Consider the following 18,666-nt stretch of genomic DNA (forward strand, 5'->3'; position numbering starts at 1 on the left):
GTATAGGGATAGGTATACATATGCCTTTCTTCCAAATGCAAGTCCATGCACATTTTCGCCCTGTATCAGTGCTTATAAAAACAGCTCGTTACCACTGGTCTAATTCAATTTCCAGATTCCTAGATGGGTAGATTGAGGTTCACAGAAGTAAGTGACCAAACTGACCACTGAAATATTGACGTATTTCCTGATTGTCCCCACATCCTGCAATTTTGATGCTGATAGTTTTTCAACATATGCATGTATTTGTTTTGTTTTGTTTCTGCAAAGCAGAATTGATACTATGCTTTCAGAAATGGGAAAAAACAATTGATCAAAATTTCTGGAATACCTTCAGTGTAGCCACCTAAAATTTGATGTTTGAATTGGTCAGATGCAAATATGGTCATCCTCAGAAACACTTTCCTCCCACTGATGTTCACCATTTGCATGACCACATGCAAATGTGGGAGAGAAGTCTACATTGCCTTCTCAGGGATTTACTATGTGTCAATTAGATCACTTACATGAAATCCCAAAGTGGAGAAATTTTGTCTTATTTCCCAAGGCACTCATTTTCATTATGGATGAGGGGGCACTGGAGTGTAAGAGGAAAGTCTGTATCTAGTGTATGTGGTTGTATATTCCAGATTTCACTTCTCAATTTGGTTTATTGTTCTCCACTCCTTAGAATGCTTAATACATCTTGTGTGGTTTTAAGGTAACCCCCCCCCCCCCCCCGGGGAAAACATTGCTCTTGGAAAAGGAAATAAACACATATTTTTTTTCTGGTGATGGAAATGAAGAGCTCTGGGAAAATATTGTTCTTAGCAACAATTAAAACTATTATCAAAGGGATTAAATGTTCTAGTGGCAGTGAGAATATAATGTGGTTGGTTGGGTTTATTATAAAAGACGAGATATCCTATCCACTGTTCCTATAAGTTCAATGGTAAGACACAATATCCTGGGGAGATATATATTAGATTGTGCATCATACTTAGAAAAGTAAGTTTAGCCAGTAGAGATTCAGATTAAACATAAGTATTTATAAAATAAAAAAAGAAGTACAAGTCAAAGTGCCAAGTGGCACGGCCCAATCAGAATTTGAAATGTGAAGTCCCATATGAAGTTATTATTAAGAATTTTTGAGAGTAAGAGACTGAAATACAATGAAGTATGTTGTTTATTTGGAAGCACACAAGTGCTAATTAAAGGTCAATCTTTGTTCCAAAGACAGCTTCAACAGAAAAGAGTAATAAGACTTGGGGTGGGGGTGAGGAATAGTGCTAGAAAGAGAGAAGAGAAGAGAACCCCACCAGGCTTTCTGTTTGAAACATGAGCTATCTAAGGATTCCCAAACCCAGACCCACTGACCTGGTACCTAAGAGCAGGAAAAAATAAGTCTCTGAGAACTCTTTGACTTTGAAGATGAGATTGCAAATTATTTGCTTCTCCTTTTTCAACATTTTTTTGATTTACTATTTCATTAATAAAAGGAAAATTCTGCTTAAAACTCAAGCAGGCTGCCTTCTGAAGTCCTAAAAACTCATTCAAGCCCAGTACATGATTAATGGATCTTACAAACTCTGCACAGGGATGATTAGGAAAAAAGGAGAATGAGTCCATTCATTTATTCATTCATTCATTTTTTCAGCAATATAATAAATCACTTGCAAGAAAATCTGTAAAAAGTAGTTTGACCCCATTTGAAAAAAGGGCAACCTAGAATGAACCACTTATTCAGTATTTGTATTTGCCTTTAGAAACACAACAACTATAGAGCCTTGAACCAGGGGCATGGAGGTTAGCACATTAAACCAAGGATCAAAACTGAGGCACATGCCCTTATAAAGCTACGATCTAATGCTCTGTCTGTTCCTGTTATTCCTCTTTTTTGAGGACAAGAACTGAAAATCAATTATCTAGCCCCATAGCTTCTACAACGTTTCTTCACAGTACCTTGGCTTGGGACAAATATAAATTAGAAGTGAACGGAGGGAGGAAAAACTCTCTAGTTTCTATTCCATGGGGCCATTACTTTTAAAATATAAGTAAGATCGAACTTTAATTTATAGCTGAGAGTTCTCCAAGGCTTAGTTTCTCCTCTCCTTACCTGTGTTTTCCTCTCTCATTATAGATTGATGATAGGGAGCAACAGAGCTTTGCTCAGGTATTGGTACAAAAAATAGAAAATGTGAGAATTTTGCCTAGTAGGAGTTGGGATGGAAATGAAAGTTCTGATTTTAGAGACAAGGAGAGGAAAGAAAGTAATAATATGTGCCTGTTTCCATCCCTACTCCAGACTTCATTTGCAGTCACTTTGTGCATGTAGGTCATTTAAAATGGGTGTGCGTGTATGTCCTCTCTCTCTCTGTCTCTGTCTCAAGAGGGAAAGTAAATGACCACACAGTAGTTGATGACATATTGGTTTGGAAGATGGCCAAAGGTAGATATATTTAGTAAGCACAGTCATTCCCATGTTTTAAAAATTGGTCTCTGGAGCTACAGCAAATACCACGTGTGATTTACTGTACAAGGAAATGAGAGGAAGTAAGTGTAGAAAGCTTTGGGTGCCAAATGTCATTTATAAACATATTTATAACTAGAAATGAGCTTAAGGATCAGGTCAGTGTCATCAGGATCACCTGGGAATCTTTAAAAAAGTATTCTATCTCAGCTTCATCTCTCAAAATTCTGATCAGTCATTTACTTTGAGGTACAGACCTGTGTATTTGTTTAAAAAGAAAAAAAAAAAGGACTTAGGTAATGTTATGCACACTCAAAATTGAGAACCTCTGACAACCCAATTTTTTCACAGATAGGGAATTATTTTAGTTGTCTACTGCTGCATAATAGATTACTCAAACTTAGGTGCTTAACGCAGCATACATTTCATATCTCACAGTCTTGTGGATTAGAAGTCTGGGCACAACTTAAGTGGATCTTCTGCTCATTGTCTAACAAGACTGTAGTCAATGTGTGGGTCAGGCTGTATTCCTTTCTGAAGCTCAGAATCCTTGTCCAAGCTCTTGTGGTTTGGGGCTGAATTCTTTCTGATTGTAAGACTGAGGTCCCCATTTGTTACTTGCTATCAGTTGAGGGCCCTCTGCTCCTACTTGACCCTACAGTTGCTCACTAAAATGTCCATCTACATGTCTGCTCACCAACCCCCTATGGACCATCTTACAATATGGAAGCTTATACCTTTAAGCCAGTGGGAGAATCTCTTGTTAGAATCTGCTAAGATACAGTCTTATGAAAACACCGAGTGACTATCCCATCACTTTTGTCATATACTGTTGGCTAGAAGTAAGTCTCAGATCCTGCCCACACAGTCAAGGGAAGTGGGTTCTGCAAAGATTTGACTCCCAGGAGTCCACTTCAGAGTTTGTCCACCATAAAGAACTAAGTTCCAAGGAGTTCACTGACCAATTGAGTTTATATAATTAATTGGTGGGATGTTAGTTTTCTTACTAGGCTGTGTGAGCTTCCAAGATATAATTAATTACATTTTTAAAAATACAGTATTCATAGTTAAATGCTGGGATAGGGAGCATGAGTTTCTGCTTCCTAATTGATCTCTTCCTAGAATGGGGAAACTGATTTATGAGTTTGTTCACTTTCCTTGTATCATGTAGGTAAGGTGTTTGTGTAAAAATACTAAATAGTTAATTTAAAAAGTGCCTTTGGCCCTAACATATAGTGGTGGTTTGAAAAATAATTATTTTTGCTAATCTGATTTCTGTGGTGATTGCCAACACTTTTTAAATAGTCTGCATTTGTAACTAGAATCATTCATGTGGCAAATATTTTGGCCTAAAGGAAAGTTAAGTATTTGGCAAAAACCATAGATGACAATGTGAGTTGAAGGTGTTTCCCCATTCTTAGCATTTTCATACTTACTTAAATATTTTTGGGGTTAGTATCACACAAATATGAGACATACCTCAGGAGGAAGTTGGTCATTTTAACTGACCCCTAGCTAAAATAAATTTAGTTGATTACCATCTCTTTCAAAATCTCTAAAGTCTAAATTTTGTAGTTGGGAATTTCACTCCAATATCTTATTATTATTATTTTTTTCTATTCAGTTTAAAGTGATTCCATCTTGATCCACCCATAACAACCTTGGGCATATGTTGAATGTGTTTGGGGAGATACCAGTTTTTCTTTTGCGTTATTAGTGCATTTAAATACAGATGCTATAATTATAATTAGTTGTATTACTCCTCTTGACACAGAGCAGTTCTGTAAGTCATTTGATCTAATTTGATTAAGAAATTACTTTTGAGACATTGCAAACATTCAGGTATATGCTAGTGCAATATCATCAGATTTATTTCATGTCTGTCTTTTGGAAAGAAATATAATTTTGTAGTTACAGCTGAGTCCTCATTACTCCAGTCATGATCTGCTCTCCTTACCAGATAAAGGTAACCAGGCTAGGGGGAACTAGTTTCCTGAAGCATGTGGGTATCCTCACCATGTATATTTGTATTCCTTCACTCCATATATCTGTAAAGATATATATTATTATTTTGTTTTTCACTTACATAAATTTTATAGAGTACTTTTTCAACTTGCTTTTTGTGCTCAGTATTATGAAATTTTGTGTAGTGATTCATGATAAGCTAGTTCATTTATTTTGATTATTTAATGATAGTGTTCTGTTATATAAGCATACTATGAATTACTTACCCATTTTAAATTGAAGGACATCTAATTATTTACCATTACTCATGGTTATAAAAAATGTCTCACTGTGCTTATGTGGGGGTGTTTCTCCAGGAAAGTTGTATTTAAACTTACTGGACTATAATTCATAGAAAGAAATATATTTTATTTTGGGACACAGGCCTTGCACATAAGCACACCTATCTATATATGGAAAGATACTTACATCTACCTTTTCTAAACACATACATATACACAGAGAGGGAGATGATAGATCGATCGATTGATATAGATATTTTTATTTATATATATTTATTTATATACATATGACGAATAAAATTTACTGTGGTACTTTGTATTCTATTTTCTTTGTATTCTATTTTGAATAAATTAAAGTGGATAAAGACCCACTAAATTGAATTGGCAATCTTTTAATGGTTTGTAATCAGCACTTTGAAAGATGATGCCATAGGTTATATATCTAATACCAGAACTGTTATAGAAAATAAGCATCTTCTTCATATTGCCAAATTGCTCTTTAAAAAGTTTGAAATAATTTATACTCTCACCAGTGGTATAAATAAATTTTTGTTTCCCTTTGGTTTGGTTTGTTGTTGTTGTTTTTATTTCCTCATCCTGTAGTGCTTGTTTTTTTTTTTTAATTGAGGTATAATTGAGAAATAAAAATTCTATATATTTTAAGATATACAACTTGATATTTAAATTTTTTAAAATGTTTATTTATTTTTGAGAAAGAGAAAGAGAGAGCGTGAGCAGGGGAGGGGCAGAGAGAGAGGGAATCACAGAATCGGAAGCAGGCTTCAGGCTCCAAGTTGTCAGCACAGAGCCTGATGCGGGGCTCGAACTCACAAACTGTGAGATAATGACCTGAGCCAGCCAACCGACTGAGCCACCCAGGCGCCCCAATATATATACAACTTGATATTTTAATGTGTATCTACATGGTGAAATGATCACCACAATCGAGGTAATTAACATATCCATCGCCTCATCTTGTTATATTCTGTTTTTCATTTTGTTCTTTTCTTTTTTTAACTTTGAGAACACTTAAGATCTACCCTTTTAGAAAATTTCAAGTATACGCTGAAGGATTGTTAACTACAGTCATCCTGCTGTGCATTCGATCTCCATAACTTATTTATCTTGCCTAATTAAAACTTTGTATCCTTTGACCAATAACTTCTCCTTTCCCCCCCCACCTGGCCCCTGACAACCAGCACTCTAGTCTGTGTTTCTATGAGTTTGCCCATTTTAGATTCCACATACAGGTGAGATCATGTAGTATTTGTCTGTGAATGGTTTATTTCAGTTTTCTCAAACTGTGTCTGGATGGAGATATGATAAGAGATGTGGAGATTATCTGAAAGAATCATAGTAGGCTTTGGTAAGACCCATTGCACTGAAATGATACATAAACTTTATAACATAACAGGAAATAGAATGTGGGTTTATCTCCCTATGGGCAGCAGGTATTTCTTTAGATGTACCTCCCACTCCTACTTACTCCTCATAATGTAAAAGAAAATAGAGCTCTGGGTTCCTCTTAACCTGTGACTTCTTTATTTTATAGAAGTTACTGAAACCACCAGTTGTTTTTTTGATTTTTGTTTTCTTTTCCCCTAAAGTAAAAAAAAAGGTGGGTGGGAGGTTTCAGGAATCTACATTAATTAACTTATATCCTTGATCTACTGAATATATTTTACATGGTTCATTTGTAGAAACATTATTGAGTCAAATTAAAAGCACCCTACCAGAAGTCAAATCATCAGTCTCACCAAACTGCCAAACAGAACAACTTTTGTTACTGAATACAGTTCTTTGGGGTAATTTGTGCCAGTTCCTTGAAGGTTTAGAAGAATTTGTCTATAAAATCATTAGGCTTGATTTTTGTGTGGATTGGGGAAATTGTAAGGGTGTGATGAGGTGAGTAGGATATAAGGGAGTGAAGGGTATATTACCTACTACCAAATCAATTTATTTAATAGACTTTAGTTTGTTCAAGTTTCCTAAGTATTCTTCAGTCAGTTTTGGCTTTAATATTGCTCTTAAAATTCTTTTAATAGGTTTTCTAATATCTTGCATAAAATTATCCATGGTACTCTACTACAATTTTTAAATTTCAATGTTATTTCTGATTATAACTTGTTTCAGCTATGACTTTAGTGTTGTTTATCTCAGTTATTACAAATGTTTCCTTTCTGTTATTTATTTTTTTCAGCTTTACTTTTGCTTAAAATTTCTGTGATCTCTCTGCAAATGTTACTGTTTTTGTTAATTTCTGCATCGATCCCAAACTTTTCTTTCCAATTTGTTTTCATAATCTCCTTTTTAAAAATCTAGTTTCTTTCATTAAATGCAAAGTCCAATAATATAATATACATTTTTTATAATATACACATTTAAGGCTTAAATTGTCACGAAAGATAGTCATGTCATTGCACACCTTAACTATTAAACATATACAGTATTCAGTGCCATTCAGTTCTAAATATTTCATAATATCAAGTATAATTTTTCATTCCTACATGAATAACTTAGTTGGGTAAAGTGTTCTCTAACTGTCACTTGGTTAAGTTTATTCATTAGCTTTAAATCCTCTCTAAACCTGATGTTTTACTCAGAAAATATCAAGAGAATTGGAACTAGTTTTAGTTTTGCTGAGAATCTTTGCTTCTTTTGTAGTGACTGTCCCTATTTTTCTTAATTTCTACCATCCTCTTGATGTTTTTCTATATGTGACTAAATGAGGTATGTTAAAATTTTCTGCTATGATTATGGAATTGTCTATTTCTCCCTGAAAGTTCTATCTCCTTTAACTTTATATATTTTAGGACCATGTTACTGTTATTAGGTGCATTCAAATTTAGAAATGGTATAATACATACAGTTGTGTAACTTCAGGCTTTTAGAGATTTCCTCTGCTGCTAGAGCCTTTCATCTGTATCTATTGAGAAATGCATCATTTTATTTAGGTCATACTACTAGTTAAATTTCCTTTTTTAAATTTCTCACATCTGATAGTCTGTCCTTCACTGTTTTTTCCCCTTTGGTGCTGTGTACCTATTGTTTATCTCTTTCTTAGATTCATATTCAACATTTCTATCTGTTTTGTAATGGGAGCTGTTACTGGGTTAGTTCAACCTTTTTTGTGGCCGGAATCAGAAATTCATACCACAATTACTTACCTAAAATAAGGGCTTGTATTCTAGCTAAATAAATGTTATCTAAGTGACCCTTATTCCAAACTAACAACAACAAAAAAAAGACAATAAAAACTTTACTGAGTTTTATTTTTAGGATTTACTAAATTATTTCAGAGCTAGCACCTTATTACTATTACCACTACAAACAGGGTCTCTCTCAATCTTTCTACCAATAACAGTGATAGTAATAGCTAACTGCAAATTTTAATGCAATGCATACTCTCTCCTAGGTACTTTTTAAATAGCTTTGTGTATATTAACTCCTCACTTAATCCTCACACAAATACTATGAAATAAATGTTTCCATTTTCTTCTCACAAAGAAACCAAAGCATAAAGGCTACATAATTGGTCTGTAATGCCTGAAGTTCCAAAACCTCCCACAAAAGACCACCAGAGTCGTAAGTCAAAGCCAAGCGGCAAGGGTCGTTTATTGCAGGTTCGAACCTGGTCCTCTGCGCACTCGTCGCCGGTGACGCAAGAGGCCACGATCAGGGTTGGTACGGCGTTTTTATAGACAGAGACAAATAGCACAGGGGAGGTTTCAAATTATGAGGGGCCTGATTAGTTGATTTTAAAGTAAGGACATTTGTTGTTCTCTGATTGGGCGTCCTTTGTCTGTCCTTTGGCGGGAAGGCTTTGTCCGTTACTTGTGGCAGGAGGAAAAAGGGGGAAGGGGGAAAGGGGAAGGGGGAAGGGGAGGAATGTGTTGAGCAAGCAGGTTTACAGAAGCGAGAAATGCCGGTTAGTTTATGTACAATCACTCATTCTATTACATATCAGACTACATTTAGGAAGTTTTACAACCCATTCTACTACACAGCGGGTTACATTCAGGAAAGGCCTCACAATGCTCGTAGCAAACAGCAAGCAAAACAGACTTCTCAGCAATTGTATTTCTTATTAAAGATCCATAATAAGCAGAAAAGAGAACCTAGCTTTAAACTAAGGCAGGGCTGTCATTTGGATTGTTCCTTTCAGGTCTGAGATTACTTAATTGTTAAATAACAGAATCCGAACCTTTGATCTGGCTCCAAAGCCCTGGTTCTGCATTTCGACTCAGGCAAGAGATGTTTCTTCCCTGGGCTCCACACTTAAAAAAAAAAAAATCCAAACAAGATTTCCCCAGTCAATTCTTTTTGTAGACGCGGATTTCATAGAGTTAAGGAGAGGGTCCCACTTATACTCCCCAGCCATCTTTTAGATAAAGTCTTAGTCTTAGTTGAGATCTGGAATTCCTACTCAAATTCATTGTTTTAGTGTTTGCATGGGTCTCATCCCTTGGTGGGTCCTCCTAAGAGCAGATATCTCTACTGCAGTATATATCTATAAACTGAAAGGTGGCTTCGTATAAGGTATGTAGTTGGAGCTTGAACTGTTAGCTGGAATGTTGACATGCATGCAAATGAGGCCCTTCCTATAATCCTAGACTTATCAGGGGTAGGAAGATACTAGGGGCTGCAGGGAGGGGGTTGGGCGGCAAGGGCTGCCTCTTCCTATGCCACCTCAGTCCAGTACAAAATGCCAAGCCACCTGAGAGTTCTGACTTTGAAAATGACCATTTAGTCCATTTGGAAGATAATGAAATAGCTTTGTTAAAATTTTGTTAGCTTTATTCTTAACTCTGAAGTATTTAATCATTTGGATGTGAGCCTCCATTCATTGGGCGACTACAGATGTTGAGAGAGGCTGTGGAACTCACATGCTGCCCATGGTGGACTTGCTTCCAATATGGATGCTTTGTTATTCATTTTTTCTACCAGATTAAAGTTAAAAATAGAACTACCCTACCATCCAGCAATTGCCCTTCTAGGTATTTATCAAAAGAATATAAAAACACTATTTCAACAGGATACTCGCACCTCGATGTTTATAGCAGCATTATATACAACAGCCAAATTATAGAAATAGCCATATTGTCCATTAACTGATGAATGGATAAAGTAGATGCTGTAGATACATAGATAGATAGATAGATAGATAGATAGATAGATAGATAGAGTGGAATACCACTTAGCCATAAAAAAGAATGAAATCTTGCCATTTGCAATGACATGAATGGAGCTAGAGAGTATTATGCTGAGTGAAATAAGTCAGTCAGAGAAAGACAAATACCATATGATTTCACTCATATGAGGAATCTAAGAAACAAAACAAACAAGCAAGTGGGAAAAAAAAGAGAAAGAGAGGCAAACCAAGAAACAAGCTCTTAACGATAGATAGAGAACAAACTGATAATTACCAAAGAGGAGGGGCGTGGGGGCGATAGGTAAAATAGGTGATGGGGTTAAGGAGTGCACTTGTTGTAATGAGCACTGGGTATTATGTGGAAGTGTTGAGTCACTACATTGTACACCTGAAACTAATATTAGACTGTATATTAACTAACTTGAGTTTAAATAAAAACTTAAATGTGTGACTCTGGAATGTGTATTTCTTTACTGCTCTGTGAGAATGCTCTAGTTTCTTTATATATGGGCTTTGGGGTTGGGTTATATGTGACAAGACAGGGTCATAGTTGACATCTATGTCATCTGGATGTTGCCTAATAGAATATATAACACTTGGTAGGAATTTCAAAAATGTCTCAGGTCACTGAAAAATAATAGCTACCATTCACTAAGAATTTATCATATGTCAGAAGTAGTGCTTTTGCTTTCTTTAGGTTATCTCACTTAATTCTGAAACAATCCTTTTAGTTAAATACCACTATTTAGTTCAAATTTATTTATTATTTAGTTGAATAGTCCTTTTATATATGAAGAGACAAATCAGAGTAAGTATCTGAAGGCAGCAAAGTCAGTGACTGACAACCTGGAATGAACATAAGGCTGTATGACTTTATAATGATTATAAATGATTATAATGTTACTTTGCTTTCCCAAGAATGAATGAATGAAAAAAACCCAGACATTATTTTCCTTAAAGTCAAACTTATCCTGAAAACCTAGCTGAAACAGTTGGATGTGACTTAATCATCTGTACCGCACATCATATTTTAATGCATTTTTAGGAAGGTTGGACTTGAACATCTGACCAGAGTACCACAATCATGTTTAAACTTAGATTTTTGTTTCAAAATTTATTAGGAAATAGACTGTGGGAATGAATGAATGATATACAGGGGCATCAGATCCTTTTTTGAAATCGATGAATTAACACATTAGTTATTGAGTTATATGAATCGTGATTATTTATCATGCTTCTGATTGAAGGCACCAGCTAAGATATTATCATTATAAAAATAATAACTCAGCTCTTGATTATATGTTTATGTCAAAAGCCCCACTGAGATTTGGAATGCTGATGACCCAAATGCAATAAAAGAACGCTTTATTCATTTATGTTCAGTAAAATAATATTAGAAGATGATATATTCCCTCTTCCTTATGGTTAGCAATTTGGGTCTCATGATTCTCTATTAAATTTATTATTTGTTGGGATATAATTTGCAAAGATTCTGTATTTAGCATTAGTGTCTCTGTTTTGGCTTTTATTATAAGTTATGTGTTCACACTCAAATGGTGAAAATACATACTTTTGGAAATAATCGCAGTGAATGGTACATCCACAGCAACTGTCAGGTTTGCAAAGGGGCTGGTCAAATGGGCAAGAGGTGATAGCATTTATTGATACCAGGGCTTGAACCTTGTGGGAGTGTCAGTGTCTTCTGGTCTTTAGGAATCAAGAGGGAATTACTGCATCTTGACTTCCCTTAACCCTTGCTCTTGTATTATATTCTGCACAATTAACAAAATCTTGTGACAAAATGCACAATTAGATCCAGAGAATTTGTTAGCACACATCCCTAAGACAGACCTGGTGTTGAATGAGGAGATAAGAGTTCTAATTATTTATGAGTCCTATTTGAGCAATACACTGCAGCCTTAAATGTAGATATTTTAATTCTCATATCAAGCCTGGATGGTGGGCAGGGGTGAAGGGTAGGTGTTATGAACTCTGTATTAGGGTTCTGAAGCCACATTTGCCCACTGTTGGGCTTCAAAACCTTTGCCCTTCTTATTAAATGTAGAACACATAAAGAAGATGATACTTGTCTTGGCCGAGTGTTTACTACAAGATAGCTTCCTTTATTTTAATGATGTAGTTTAGTTTCTCCAGAGATACTAGCTCTTTGATTCAGGCATATGGAAAGGCCACAGTAACTGAGTGCATCTAAGGAAATGTCAACTTGCATTCCTCCTTCCATCTGAAAAATCTGACTTTATCATTGAATACATCTTTATTGTACTCTTTGCCCTTAATCTAGTTGTATGAGCATCATAGATATAATTGATTAAGGCTAAATGGGAAACTCCTCATTTATCCTAGATGGAGCATTACTGTCTTTGATGCATCTCACTCTATGTAGAACATAAATATTTGTATGTGTTTATATAAGGCAAGTCCAACTTGGACCAATTGTTAGACTAACATTTTTAAAGTGAAAATATGGTGTAAGTAGAAATGAACCTGAAAATTGGTGTAAGGTCTGGCTTCTAACACTTAATACTAACTGTGTAGCCTTGGTCATTGCTTGTAACTTCTCTAAAAAACATCGGTTTATAAATGTTTAAAAATGATTTATTCCAGGCAGATCCTTTTAAGTTGTCTTGAGGATTATATAGGACAACACCTGAAAAATATTTTTACACTGTTTTCCTGGCAGCTCAGAGGTAGCCAAACAGAGCTTCTTAAATGAAAACAAAAGCAGAAAATTTTAAAATTCACAAAGGTGGGAGATTATGATTAATTAAAAAGCTAAGTTTCTTTGGAATGTTTTCCCACTACTCCATTTTGAATACAAACAGTAATTCAACATTGCTCAATTCACCAACTTCTCTAAGGGGAATCCTGCTTTCCTGGCAGAAGTTTGATAAAGTTGGTAGCCTACTGATATGTGGATTGTATTTTAACAAAGGGATCAACAGCTCATCCAAGTCCCTTTGACTCTAGAGGGAAATAACACTTTTAGGTGGAAACCTGCAAGATATTTGGACATCTGCATAATGACTGAAATTAGCATAGGTTTACATAGTACACTACTCCATTAGAATTTTGATGACTTGGAAAGGAACAGAAGGTTGTAAATTTCCTAAGGGAAGGTCTCTGGAGGGTGTGAAGTCTTGAAACAAAACCAGCCCAATGTAAGAAACCTGTTGAGAATGACTGAAAGGACAGAAAAATGACAAATGTGTTGCATTTTTCCTAACAAAAAGTGACCTGTTGCTGCTGGTGTGATATAGTACTCTTTAAAGGATGGTAGTAACAGGTGACCTCTCTTTGTTCTGCTTGTTGAGAGGTGATATGGTATGAGTCTATTCATTAGATACCTATAATCATAATTTTCTCATAGCAATACTTGTGTGAGGGGAGAGGAGGAAAATAAGGAAAAGGAAGAAGATGAAATGGTAGAAGATAAAAAGGAAAATAGAGGAGGGGAAGGAAGCAAGAGGAGTTGGGATGAGGTCTGCAAAAACAACAACAGGGAATGTGGAATCTGCTCGATTTTATGGTTTAGCTGTCAAGAGGGTGTGCCCCTAAAAGTTTCTAGACTGTGGGACCATACATGGATAACAGTAATTTACTAATTTACTCTGCCACAGATTCTGAAGTCTGCCCAAATTTTCAGCCACTCTCTGCATATGAGGATAATGGAAAATCACTCCTGTCCTGTTGGTCCTGACAGTAGAAATTTGTGCTTGAACACGTGAGCAAAGGCTGACTTAAGTGAAAAGCTGTCACTTAAAACAGGACAATTGTTTTCTGTAGAGGTGCTCAAAATCCATGGGCAACTGTAGAATATAGAAAAGCGATTCCTCAAATTTCCCCACCAAAGACCCTTCTGTTGCTTTCTTTCTGTCACATGAAACCCGTAATTTGAATTTTTTTCCTACTGAACATAGTCCATGATTTGATGATTCTTAATGTGTTTTCCATATTCTTATTAATCAGTAAGATCTAGCCTTCTGTCATTCCAGACTGGTATTAGAAAACATGATTCCCTCCTTCAGCTGATTGAAATCTAGTCACACAGACACTTGGCCTTTTAGGTGGCTTTCGTCTTATGGTGGAGAATGGTAGTCACTGCCTTTTTGCAATATTGAAAATAGCTCATGGTATTGCTTAAGTAGACTAACAAACATATGCAATTATAATATTAGAGTAAAAAGGGGAATGAATTCAGACAGCCAACTTCAGATCAGCTAGATGGATAAATAACCTGGTAAGTGAGGTTGGAAAGAGAACTTGGGACCTTCTTGAGCAAGTTTTAATAATTTGCCCCTCACTTTTCTGCCTGCTTTGACAGATGTGTGGCCCATTCTTTTGCATTACTAGTCCCAGATAAGTGGAAAGATGTATGGAAGGTTGAATCAGCGAATGTTGAAGCAGGCCCTGCTCCTAGCTGGATAAAAGATTCAAGAGAATCACTCTGTTTCCCTGAGCCCCGGTTTTCTATCTATAAAATGAGGACATTGGGCTGTGTGATCTTGCTATCTTTTTCTATTCTAAAGTGATGTGATTTTTTTTTTAACATTACTTTCACTGAGCCTCATTTTTCTTATCTGTAAAAATGGGAAGAATGCCTACCTCACAAGGTGACTTTGAGGATTTAAAGATAGCAATTGAGTGCCCTTCCCTATACAAATCTACTTGATTCTCGAATTCAGTTATTAAGAGTTTATAGAATGAGTTCAGATAGTGAGGGGTATAACACTGTTTGAATTTATTTGAGTTCAGTATTTCATATAGCAAGTGGTGAGTTTTGGATAGTGAGGATTTATCAAATGTTTTTAGTTCCTGGATATCTATGGAAGCACCTTGCATGTAGGCAACACTCAATAAAGATTTCCCCTGGTCTCCTTGACCTTGAGGATAAAGACAGCCTTGTTTAGCTTTGCACCCTCAGCCTGTGGCACAGTGTCTAATAATCAGGAATGTCTGTTTGTGTTTGTGGCCCTCAGGCGAGTCATGGGACCCTGCTGAGTCTTGGGTCCTTTGCTATAAAATGCACTTAACAATGTATATGTCCCATAGAGTTGCTGTAAAGAATGGTACAAGATCGTCTCAAAAAATGCAATAAAATCACATCTCTCATGCACATATAAAATGAACAGATTCTTAAGATTTTATGAAATTTGCAAATCATTGAGAGAACCAGGAGTATTATAATCATTTAAAAGAAGAATTCATAGTCGCCTGGATGGCTCAGCTTGTTGAGGGTCTGACCCTTGATCTTGCCTCAGGTCATGATCTCACAGGTTGTGGGACTGAGTCCTAGGTCGGCCTCCTCGCTAACGGTGTGGAGCCTGCTTGGGATTCTCCCTCTCCTTCTCACTTCCCTCCCCCAAACAAATATATAAACATGTTTAAAAAAAAGAAAAGTCCAAAATAAACACACATTCATATATCAGGAGTATTGAAATTGATGTGCAAATATGGGTGAACCTAGCTTCCTCCACAGTGTGCAGAGAAGGCAGGTGAACCTCTCTGCTAGACTGGATAAAATTTGTGTGTTTATAGAAAAGAATTATTTGTTTATTTTTTTCTAATAGCTATTTATATTTTATAGAGTTATAGATTCTGTAGAATTCTTCCACAGCATCAGAATCAAAGAGCAGAAGGGTGTGCTAGAGAAAACATAGTTTTCCATTGAAGAACTTTTTTTCCACATTAATAAATCAGATAAATGTAAGTCACTTAACTGGTGCCTAGCATCTAGCTGGACCACCAATAAATGGTTATTTTAAAAAATTGTAATAATGAAATAGTGGCAATGAAATAGATTGAGTGTTTTTGCAGATAATTAATTGTATCAGAATTGCAACTCTAGCAATTACTTAGCCTCTTTCTTAGGTTTGAAATTCATCCTCACATATAATCCAGGATTCTGTTCTCCCCGCCTTTTTAAGTTTATTTATTTATTTTGAGACAGAGCATGAGCAGGGGAGGGGCAGAGAGAAAGGGAGAGAGAATCCCAAGCAGGCTCCACACCATCAGCATAGAGCCTGACACGGGGCTCAGTCCCATGAACCATAAGATCATCACCTGAGCTGATATCAACAGTTGAATGCTCAACTGACTGAGCCACCCAGGTGCCCCATCTGTACCCCCTTTTGAACTATAAGCTCTACTATGTGTTTTGTTTTGTCTTTTTTAACATGTAGTAAGAAGAGTCAGCAATTTAGACATTTCTATCCAGAGTTATCCTAAGTTTGTGGCAAGGGAACTGTTTCACTGTCCCTTTTGCTTAAGCAAGGGTTCAGTTGTATAAAAAGTGGACTAAATTTTATGGAGTAAAAGTAGAAAATACTGAGACTGTATCTAATTTGCAAATTCTGTTAAGATTTGGGCAAGCTGGGAAGACTTTCTAATTAATACTTTTAACAGTTCTTGGTTGGCTGTAGGGAATAAGTGAGCAATTTGGGGATATTTCTAAAGAGGAAGTATTCCATGTGAGGAGTAAGTGTTTTCTGTGGCTCGCTATTTCCTGGAATATGAGGAGATCCATGGAATATTTTATTGCTGCCATAACGATCCTTATAGGTTGGGAGGAGAGGATCACTACAGCTGATGGTCTCATAATATAAACCAGTTAATACAACAGGGTGTTAAATAAGCAATATGGTTTAGATGCACAGGAACTGATTTTGTTGAATTTAGTTACAAGAGTCCTATGAATCTAAAATCGATATAAAATTTCAGGCCAAAACAATTGTGATAAGGGAAAGAAAATTTATGTGTTTAAGGAATTAGACCATAATTATGAAGTGATAATTATCATATCATGAAATGACATGAAGTTTATCAATCTTACCTTGGAATTTCCCATAACCCAATGACCAAGTCACTCTTTTTATGTATGTATGTATGTATGTATATATGTATGTAGTCTTAGGGCATATTTGGTATACAAAACATTTTGATATTATTTAAACAAAACAAAAAATAATCTATGAGCTTCTCCTATGCCTGAGTAAGGAAAGAGTAAGAGAAGTGGATTCAGGTTATCTAGTCTTAAAATCTAACCTCCTTCTACCTATAAGTCTTTCCCTTATGATCTGAAAAATGTCAGAGAGAGAGCTATAGGTAGTAAGTGCTAGAAAGATTGATATACTAATTGAATAGGATAATATGTATATAAAAATACTAGTCCAACCCCAGGTTCATGGTAACTTCTCAAATGTTAAATTCCTTTCCACCTTCTGAGGGTATGCAATAACAGGCAGATTTTAGTAAAATCTATAATACTGACTCTGTAATAAATATGTTTTTATTAAGCTTTTGCCATTCACCTGGTATACTTCTACTAGTTGTAATTGTAGATACCAAACCACATTGACCTTCAGTGTAGTTTTTAAAGGAGAAAAGCTTTGTTCCCATCACTTTCTATTACAAATAATAAGAATAGTCTAAAAAAAAATAGCGTGAGTTATGGATGCTAAAAATCTAAACTGTCAACTAGTATTTATCCAGCATTACATATTCTAAGTATATCCTTTTATTTTGTGTGTGTGTGTGTGTGTATGTGTGTGTTTATAGAAGTTACTGGAAGAGCAGAGATAACCCATGTAGATTAACAGAATGGAAACATCCTGAAACTACTCTGGAGTCTGAATAAATTGACCGGATTCAAGTTTCACAAACAAGGAAACTGGTCCATGGACAATTTGCCATAGGTAAGTGAGAGGTGTAATTTACTCTGTTAGAATCCTTCAAAGATTCATTGACTGTGGGGCTGTTAATTGCATTTCAGATGATTCTAATACTCCTTTGGTACAGCTGACAGCTTCTCTTCCCTCCCAAACATACACATGTGGGTGCCAACATCTGGCTAAATATCTGGCCATTTCATCTTGCTCATTTGGGCTTCAGTCAGTTACAAAAGGAGGAAACGGGGGAAAAAAGTACCCACCTCATAAAACATTTACTAGCAGTGATTTCTGTGGAGGGGCGGGCGTCAAACTAACTGTTCCTCTAGCAGATGTTCCTTTGCACGGCCTGGGAGTTGTGGCAGATTGGCCTGCCCAGGATTCAGAATGAAAGAGACAACTGATGATGTCCCCCTCCTTTTTTGAAGTGGGGGCAGCAGTTAGGTTTTTAATATGGAACAAAGTGTTTGGAGAAGGTAGCCGGCTTTTTATTCTTCCTTTGAAAACCTGGTGAGATTGGAAAGCTTGATGTGGTAACAGCATGAAAATAGTTGCTGTTGGGCTACTGGAAAAGTTGAACTTGTCTAAATGAACCAGTAGGGAAGCATGAAAGTCCAAGTGACTCCTACAAGTGGCAGTTCATGAGCTCGACATGGATTGTGGCATCTCCTTCAGATAAATGTTGTGCCACCAATGGCCAAGACCATTTGAGCCCAGAAGTAAAACCTGTCCAGCTCTGTAAAATGGAAATAGGTTCATTCATCTGTGGTGTTTCACTGTGTTGAAGAGAAAAAAATATATAAAGTTATAGTGGCATTAAGCTCCATCTATATGGCAAGGGAGACATTTATGCTTGCCATTTTAATTGGCAAATACTTACTTGAATCAGTCATGCTGTTTTAAGGGAGAAGTAGAAATGTTATACAAACCGGTAGGAGGAATTGCTCATACATTTTCCTGTTAATATTTAGCTCTCCCTGGGCTGCATGTATAACAGATATCTGTCCTAAATTCATAAGTCAAGACTTTCCTGGAATACAGCTATTCTCTCCCACATCAACTCCATCACGTTATTTAGATTAAGCTAATAGAAGACATGCTATCTGTCTTCAGGGAGCCCACTTTGTTTTGAGA

General features: G+C 36.1%; 1 protein-coding gene across 7 annotated transcripts in view; it reads left to right on the forward strand.

Moving 5' to 3' along the window:
- The window catches only part of LRRC4C (leucine rich repeat containing 4C), a 1,200,301-nt gene that overhangs the window by 709,321 nt on the left and 472,314 nt on the right, over nt 1–18,666 (forward strand). For all 7 annotated transcript variants that reach the window (XM_019470147.2, XM_053899824.1, XM_019470145.2 and 4 more), the window contains one exon: nt 17,423–17,559. The gene's annotated coding sequence lies outside the window, so the exon portion shown is untranslated. The remainder of the gene's footprint in view (nt 1–17,422; nt 17,560–18,666) is intronic.

The sequence above is a fragment of the Panthera pardus genome, unplaced genomic scaffold (genome assembly GCF_024362965.1).
Source record: "Panthera pardus isolate Hobbes unplaced genomic scaffold, ASM2436296v1 HiC_scaffold_12, whole genome shotgun sequence".
Taxonomy (NCBI): Eukaryota; Metazoa; Chordata; class Mammalia; order Carnivora; family Felidae; genus Panthera; species Panthera pardus.